Genomic DNA, 7292 nt, shown 5'->3' on the forward strand with positions numbered 1-7292 from the left:
ATAGGCAGATAGAGAGAGAGGCCATGGCTAGGTAATAAAGGTGACAAACTTCCGAATGGCTGGCTTCTTCCTCACTCTCCTGACCTGAGACAAAAGCCTGGCAGTTTAAAACAAAGGCATTGTGGGCTTTTTCTTCTACCAATAGGCCACTTCTAACGGACTGACTCAACAAGTTCAAAGCCCAATCAGGATACATTTGCACAGCTGGGCGGTGGTGGCGAACGCCTTTAATCCCATCATTCAGGATGCAGAAGAGGCAGGCGGATCTCTGTGAGTTTGAGGTCAGTCCGGTCTACAGAGTGAGTACCAGGACAGCCAGGGATACATAATGAAACCCTGTCTCAAAAAAACAAAAACAAACAAAGATACATCTACACAACAGTTGTGAGCCCATCAGCCATCCTGTCTTTCTTCAAACTGACAAACCCTAAATTGGGGGAGGAAGACGCTTCTGAGACTTTATAACCCCAGCCTTGGAGAAGAGGCTGCATTTTTGATCCCCCAGCCCCCATCTGCTTTGTGGAGGGTCTTCTCCTCCATGTGTCTGTTGGATGCATGTATTCCCCCAACACACAACAGATGCCTTTCTTCGGCCGCTGATTCTCTTGCTCCTGTTTGCCTTGTGAAAATCTCTTTGCTGCTACCTTCCTTTTAAATCTTTAACTGGCAGAGAAAACAAATCCATTCAAGACCGCAGGCGACAACACTTCATGCCTATGCAATGAAAACCCCAAGGGGCAGGGTTCAGGGAATTTCCTGGTGGCACTGAAGGCAGTGTGCTCAGGCAGGCTGTGGAGACTCTGTGAGCCTTGGCTCATGTCTTCTCCCCTCGTGTTTCTTCCACTTGGCAGTTACGGAATAAATAAGCTGTTTTCCTGATTTCTACGGGTGTTTCAAGACTAAGACAGAGGTCATAATAAGAACCTTCAATTTTCTAGTTGTTTGCTCGGAAGCAGAGTTTGCCTGGACTTGCAATTGACGGTTGAAGTGAGGATGGTCCCCCCACACACACCCTGCCACCCCATCAGGGGGACCTATCTTGTGAAGGTTAGCGTTCACTGTCTACCTCACGGGATCTCTACTCACCTAGGAGGCCAGCCTCCAGGCACACCTGTGAGGGATGAGTCACCCTCTGGACACACCTGTGAGAGAGTATCTTGTTTGGGTTAATTCAGGAGGGAGGACATTGATGAGTTCCCAGTCAGCCTGGGAAACAGTACAACTATGTCTCCAATCTTAACTAACTCCATATTTTCAAGGATGCCTCTTAAGATTTCCTATCCACATGAATGTGTGATGGACATTTCACTCATTCCCGCATGTTTACATGTTTCCTCTTTTTAGATGGGCAGGAAAAACTATACACCGCCATTTCATTGACGTTAGCTATGGAAGAGTGATGGCGAGACCAACGAAGGACTGGAAAGGTGTGCCATGCCAGCTGAAGCCCATGCACAACTCCTCTGATCTCTCATGCCCGCTCTTACTGAGTTGGTATCCCATGCTCCCTCATCAGCCTCCCACGCTGATATTTGTCACATGGCTAAGAAAAGTAAGACATGATTTTGTTGTATTAAGCTCCTGAACAAGGTTAGGCATAGCTCCTGCTGCAAAGTTGCCCTAAACTAACTACTGAAGAAAGGATATCAGAAAGGGAGGCAGACAGAAGCACTCCTAAAGCATCTCAATGGATTTCAACTCCACCACTGGGAAACAAATTTAGATTGCTATAAACAATGCCACAGCCTGCTCCGACAGGGTACGTGGCTCTGTTGTAGGCAAACCTGTATTTCTGTGTGCTATTAACATAGATTGGTGTGAGTCAGAGATTCTCAATTCCCTCTTTAATGGCAGACACCGGTTTCTCCCGGAGCACAGTGCCTGGTGGCGCATTCAGCAGCATGAGGTCACAGAGCGTACGCCTTGATCTAGCAATTGCCTGTGTGGTTCACTCAGGGCCACAGAGTGGGTACAGCAGCTCCACAGCTGTCAGCAGAAGACTGAGAGCTGAGACCCAGAAGAGCCTTTGACTCATGGTGAGAGGGACAAAGGGACACACTTTTTTTAATTAATTAATTTATTTATTTATTAAAGATTTCTGCCTCGTCCCCGCCACCGCCTCCCATTTCCCTCCCCCAATCAACTCCCCCTCCCTCATCAGCCCAAAGAACAGTCAGGGTTCCCTGCCCTGTGGGAAGTCCAAGGACCTCCCACCTCCATCCAGGTCTAGTAAGGTGAGCATCCAAAGGGGCACACTTAAAGAGGCCTTGGATGATAACAGAGGCTTAGCTCAGTCAACAGGGAGAGACTCTTAAAACTGACAAAGAAAACCAGGTTAAGGCTCAGCAAGTCTGTTCTTGCCCCAGAAGAAGAGAAACTAAAGATCCTGCCCTGAAAAGTGTGAGGCTTGAAATGCAGCCTTCTGGTGGAAAATGGTGGTCAATACGGTTCCCATTTTCTTTTGGCTCCTGAGCTTTAGCTTTTGCCCATAGCTACATGACCAGGCACAGGAAATCAAAGGAAGGATGAGAAACGAAACAACCATGGATGGGGCTTTCTCTATGCAGAGAAAGTCCTCTTGTAGAACTTCTTTAGCCAGGAAAAGGAAGAAAGGGTGCTTTCCTCCGCTGGGTCTGTCCTGCCTGGAAAAGTGACCACCCCTCGCCCCAGGCCCTGGAGATGGCTCCACAGCACACTGGATCTAGTTGCTTCATCTGCTCAAGTGAGTGTTTTCCCACAAAAAAGCAGAGATGCTGCTGCTGCTGCTGCTGCTGCTGCTGCTGCTGCTGCTGCTGCTGCTGCTGCTGGTGGTGGTGGTGGTGGTTGTGGTGGTGGTGACTAGGATAACTTGAATGGCCCTGCTTCTGTAGCCTGTGATTAAATTTAGAGTTGAAGGCTGAAGAACTGATTTAGCTCTTCTTAGGGGACCCAAATTCAGTTCCCAGTATCCATCCCACAGCCACCTCTAACTCTGACTTTAGGATATCCAACATCCTCTTTTAGCCTTCCCAGATGCATGCATGTGCATGTGCGCGCATGTGCACATGCACACACACACACACACACAAAGAGAAATAATTTTTAATTAGAAATGAAAATTTTCCAGTCTCTGTGGTCCATCTATTCTTTTAAATACATCAGGCTTATGCGGAATTTCCTGGAGAATTCCCAAAGGTGTGATCCTCATAAATCCATGAACCTGCCTGTGCTTCAGGGCCAGTGCCCCAGTGATGGTGAAAACAGGCTGCTCTTCAGCTTCACACCTGATCAGCTTCACACCTGATGTGGACTCAGTGCTTCAGAGTCGGCAACCAGCCTTCCCCACTTATACTCAGCGCTCACATGCAGCACCAAGAAGTTGGGGTTGGTGTGGTGGTTTAAATAAGAATGACCCTCTTAGGCTCAGATATTTGAATGCTTAGTTACCTAGGAGTGGAACTCTTTGATAGGATTAGAAGGGTCAGGGGGTATGGCCTTGTTGGAGGAAGTGTGTCGCTGAGGGTGGGCTTTGTGGTTTTTAAAAGCCCACACCCTGCCCAGTGTTTCTCTCTATCTCTGTGTGTGTGTGGGGGGGGGGGTGTATACTCATGCTCGCGCGTGCGTGCATCTGTTTGTGTGCCTGTAGACCAGGATGCATCTCTCAACTACTACTGTACATCATGCCTGCTGCCAGGCTCCCCACCATGATGATAATGAACTAAGCCTCTGAAACTGTAAGCCAGCCCTCAATTTAAAGGTTTCCTTTCCTAGAATTGCCTTCATCATGATGTCTCTCCCCACAGCAATAGGACAGTGATTAAGATCATCAGTAACCATGGCATTGGTTCCTATTACTGGATCAAGACCACAGTGCCAAATTTGTTTCCCTTTCATGGTAATTCATCCTTGAAGATTAAGGTTGTCACCAAGCCCCTTTCAGTCTGGCCCCTCTCCACATCTATGAGCCATGTCTGTGGGTGCCTGAACCCTAGGTGTGACAGATTTCAAGTTCTTTGGTTGCATTGTAACCCAGTGGAAGTAAATGACAGCGTTGCCTCCCTTGCTGGCAAGGTTGGGAGGGTGGGTGGGACTCTCTGCTCTACTCCAATAAACCAGCAGTTATGCAACACTTTACAAAATACATCTTACAATGTGATAGTCACTGAAGCCCTGTAAGATAGATTAGACAGATTATCTCTGTCTTTTTGGATTCCGAAGCCAAAGCAAGGTTTAGTTACTATCCTAAACCCATAGAACAGAAACTACCTAAAACAGGAACTACCTGGAATAAATCCTATTTGAGGTCCAGTCTTCATATTTGGAAAATCTCAGAGCTATCTATATCGGTATCTGAACATATATGTATATAGAGATTATAGATAGATCAATAGAGATACGTTTTTAAATTTAGTATGTGTGTTTGTGTATGTGTGTGTATGCATGTACGTGGAGGTCAGAGAATAGTTTGTGGGTTTGTTTCTCTTCTTCCACCAAGCAAGTTCTGAGGATCTAACTCAGTTCCTTAGGCTTGGTGACAAGCATCTTAACCCACTAAGCCATCTTGCAGGCTCACAAAGGTAAAATCTAAGCTCAGCTTGATCTTCTACAGCAAACTAGTTTTTGCCTCTGGAGAAGGTCAGGAGACAGGGAACCACAAGTCACCTTATTCTACAGCCTGAGACTATCCAGAGCTCATTTTCTCATCCTACTATAGTTGGCCAACTTCTGAATCATCATTACTCCTGGGGCTTAGGTCTTTAGGGTCTCCTGAAGCCCAGCCAGGAGGTTGTCGGGGCTCTTCTTCAGTAGGTTCTGAATATGTTGTGTATTTGTTGTCTTAGGTCTGTCAATTCTTAGAAAGGTCTATGTAGCTTCTCAGTCTCCTAAAATTGTATTCGCTTTTGTGAATTTAAACTGCATTCCTATGGGAAAGGTGGTCCCCGGTGCAAGGCTCAGTTCGTTCTCTGGCTTTCCCCTCCTCTGAATCTTGGCCCTGGAGCTACACCTGCCTGTTACCACCCTAGTACCTTCAGACTGTCGCTTTGAATTGAGTTGTTTCCAGCAGTTTTACTGGGCTATGATTGGCATGAAGTACACCGCACATATTTAAAGCATATAATATGATGAGATTTGACATAAGTGGAGCCTACAAAACCTTCACCAGCGTCAAGATAACACACACATATCCCACAGCTTAGCCATTCCTTTATGGGTGCGCATGTAGGTTGTTTCTGATAATTCGTGATCTAAAATGAAACTCAAATAAGCAAGCAGGTGCAAGTCTTTGCACAGACATGCACTTTGTTTTCTCTTGGATAAATACCTAGAAAGTGGGTGATCGGGCGTGTGGAAGAGGCTTGCTTGACTTTTAAGAAAGTGCCTGGAATATGCGCTATGTTGGTAACTTATGGCGTGCTGTTGAAGCCCATTGAAAGCAGACTACAAGAGCAAGGAGGACCCCCTTGTCACAGACTCCAGAATCTTTAACTCTAGTGATGTCCTGGGTCAGGTTGGCCACCTCCGCCTGTTAACAAGAAGAGAGAAGAGCAAAACAGCCCTAGGGTGCAGACGCTGTGTCCCTGAGAACAGCTAAAAAGTAAAACACTGCCAGCAGGGGTTACTAAGGTTTGTCCCAGATATAAAATGCTCACTGTGGGGGGGGGGGGGGCAGCAATGGAAGAAGGAAGCTCATTGCCTAGAGGCCAGGGAGGCCCCTACCCGGGGCGGTCTTCACAGGAACTCTCAATTCTCCCCCTGGTTCTGCTGGGTGTTTGGAAGCTCCCATTGCTTTCCACTGGCTCCCTCACTTGGGCTACTCCGGTTCGTCTACTGAGTGTTGAATTGCCATGAATTGGATGGTGTTTGGTTGTCTTTTGCTTCCTTCTGTCTGCTATTTGTTAATTATACTTCTACTTTTGCTTGCCACAAACTTAACAACTTAATATTCATTCAAGACCAAAAACATGGCCATTACTGTACAGAACATCAAACTACTTTTTGAAGCCGTTGTATCTGCTTCACATCCCCCACCGCAGTGTAGGGTTACTTCTGTTCTTCCACACCACACCCACTCAACACTTGGGATATCCTCTTCCTTCCTTCTTTCCTTCCTTCCTTCCTTCCTTCCTTCCTTCCTTCCTTCCTTCCTTCCTTCCTTCCTTCAACAGAACCTCACACTGTTTGAACTGGCCACCCTCTCACCTCAGCCTTCAAGGACAGGGACTGCAGGCCGATGCCACTGTCCCCAGTGTAGACAGTCTTAATTCTCTTTTAAGGGCAGTGCTGTGTCATCTGTCTCACCATTAAGTTCGCAGTTACGCAAATGGGAGCAATGGTGAGCGCCTCTTGTGCGCCTTTCTGGCACCTCTTTATCTATTTTGGGTTTTGTTCAAACCTTTTGCCTAATTTTTATTGCACTGTTTTCTTATCGTCAAATTCCGACTGTTCTGTACTTCTAGGATGTAAGTTTCTTCAGATAGAAAGCGTTCAAAGAGGGCGTAAGCTCTTTCAGATGGGGGGCTTCCAAATATGTTCTCTGGACAATGAATTTTCTTTTCATTTTTTAAAGATGGCCCTTAATGAGCAGCCAAAAACAAAACCAAAAAACAAAAAACCAAACCAAAACAACAACAAAAAAACCTTTGATGAAGTCCAGATTACAGACATGTTTTTTCATGGCCTGTGATTTCAGTCATGTCTGAGCACATTAAGCAATTCAAAGTCCACAAAGGTTTTCAAAACATCCAAGAGTCATTTAGCGAGGCTTACAGTAGGATGTATACTTAGTCAATTGCGATGAAGTTTTAAAGAATGGAGTATAAATGGGAGTTGTTTTCTGTATGGATATTCAGTTGTCCCCTTCACAGCCCTCAGAGCAGCATCAGGTCATCTTGGCTCTTCCACGTCCCTCTCAACACTTGGACAGACAACCTATCTACCAATCATCCATCTTTTTTCCCCCTTTTTCAGCAGGATCTCCTGCTCTAGCTCAGGTGGGTTGAGCTGCCTAACCTCTTGCTTCAGATGCTGGGATTAAAGACCTGGCTGCCATTATTGCAGCGCCATTTCTTAAGATGGCTGTTCTATGCCTCCATATAGTTTCTGAAAATGAGTTGTCTCTCCACGTACAGGCCTTTCCCCGACTTTCTCGTCTGTCCTGGGCTCTGTCTGGCCTCACACTTGTTTCACCTTGTCTCGCTTGTTAGCATTTTGCAGAAGTTTGAGGTCAGATAGTATTAATCCTTTCATTTTCTTATTTTTCAAATCCCAATATTTCATACAATTATGATCTGTTCTGTTATGTTCCATGGTAA

The sequence above is a fragment of the Microtus pennsylvanicus genome, chromosome 10 (genome assembly GCF_037038515.1).
Source record: "Microtus pennsylvanicus isolate mMicPen1 chromosome 10, mMicPen1.hap1, whole genome shotgun sequence".
Lineage (NCBI taxonomy): Eukaryota > Metazoa > Chordata > Mammalia > Rodentia > Cricetidae > Microtus > Microtus pennsylvanicus.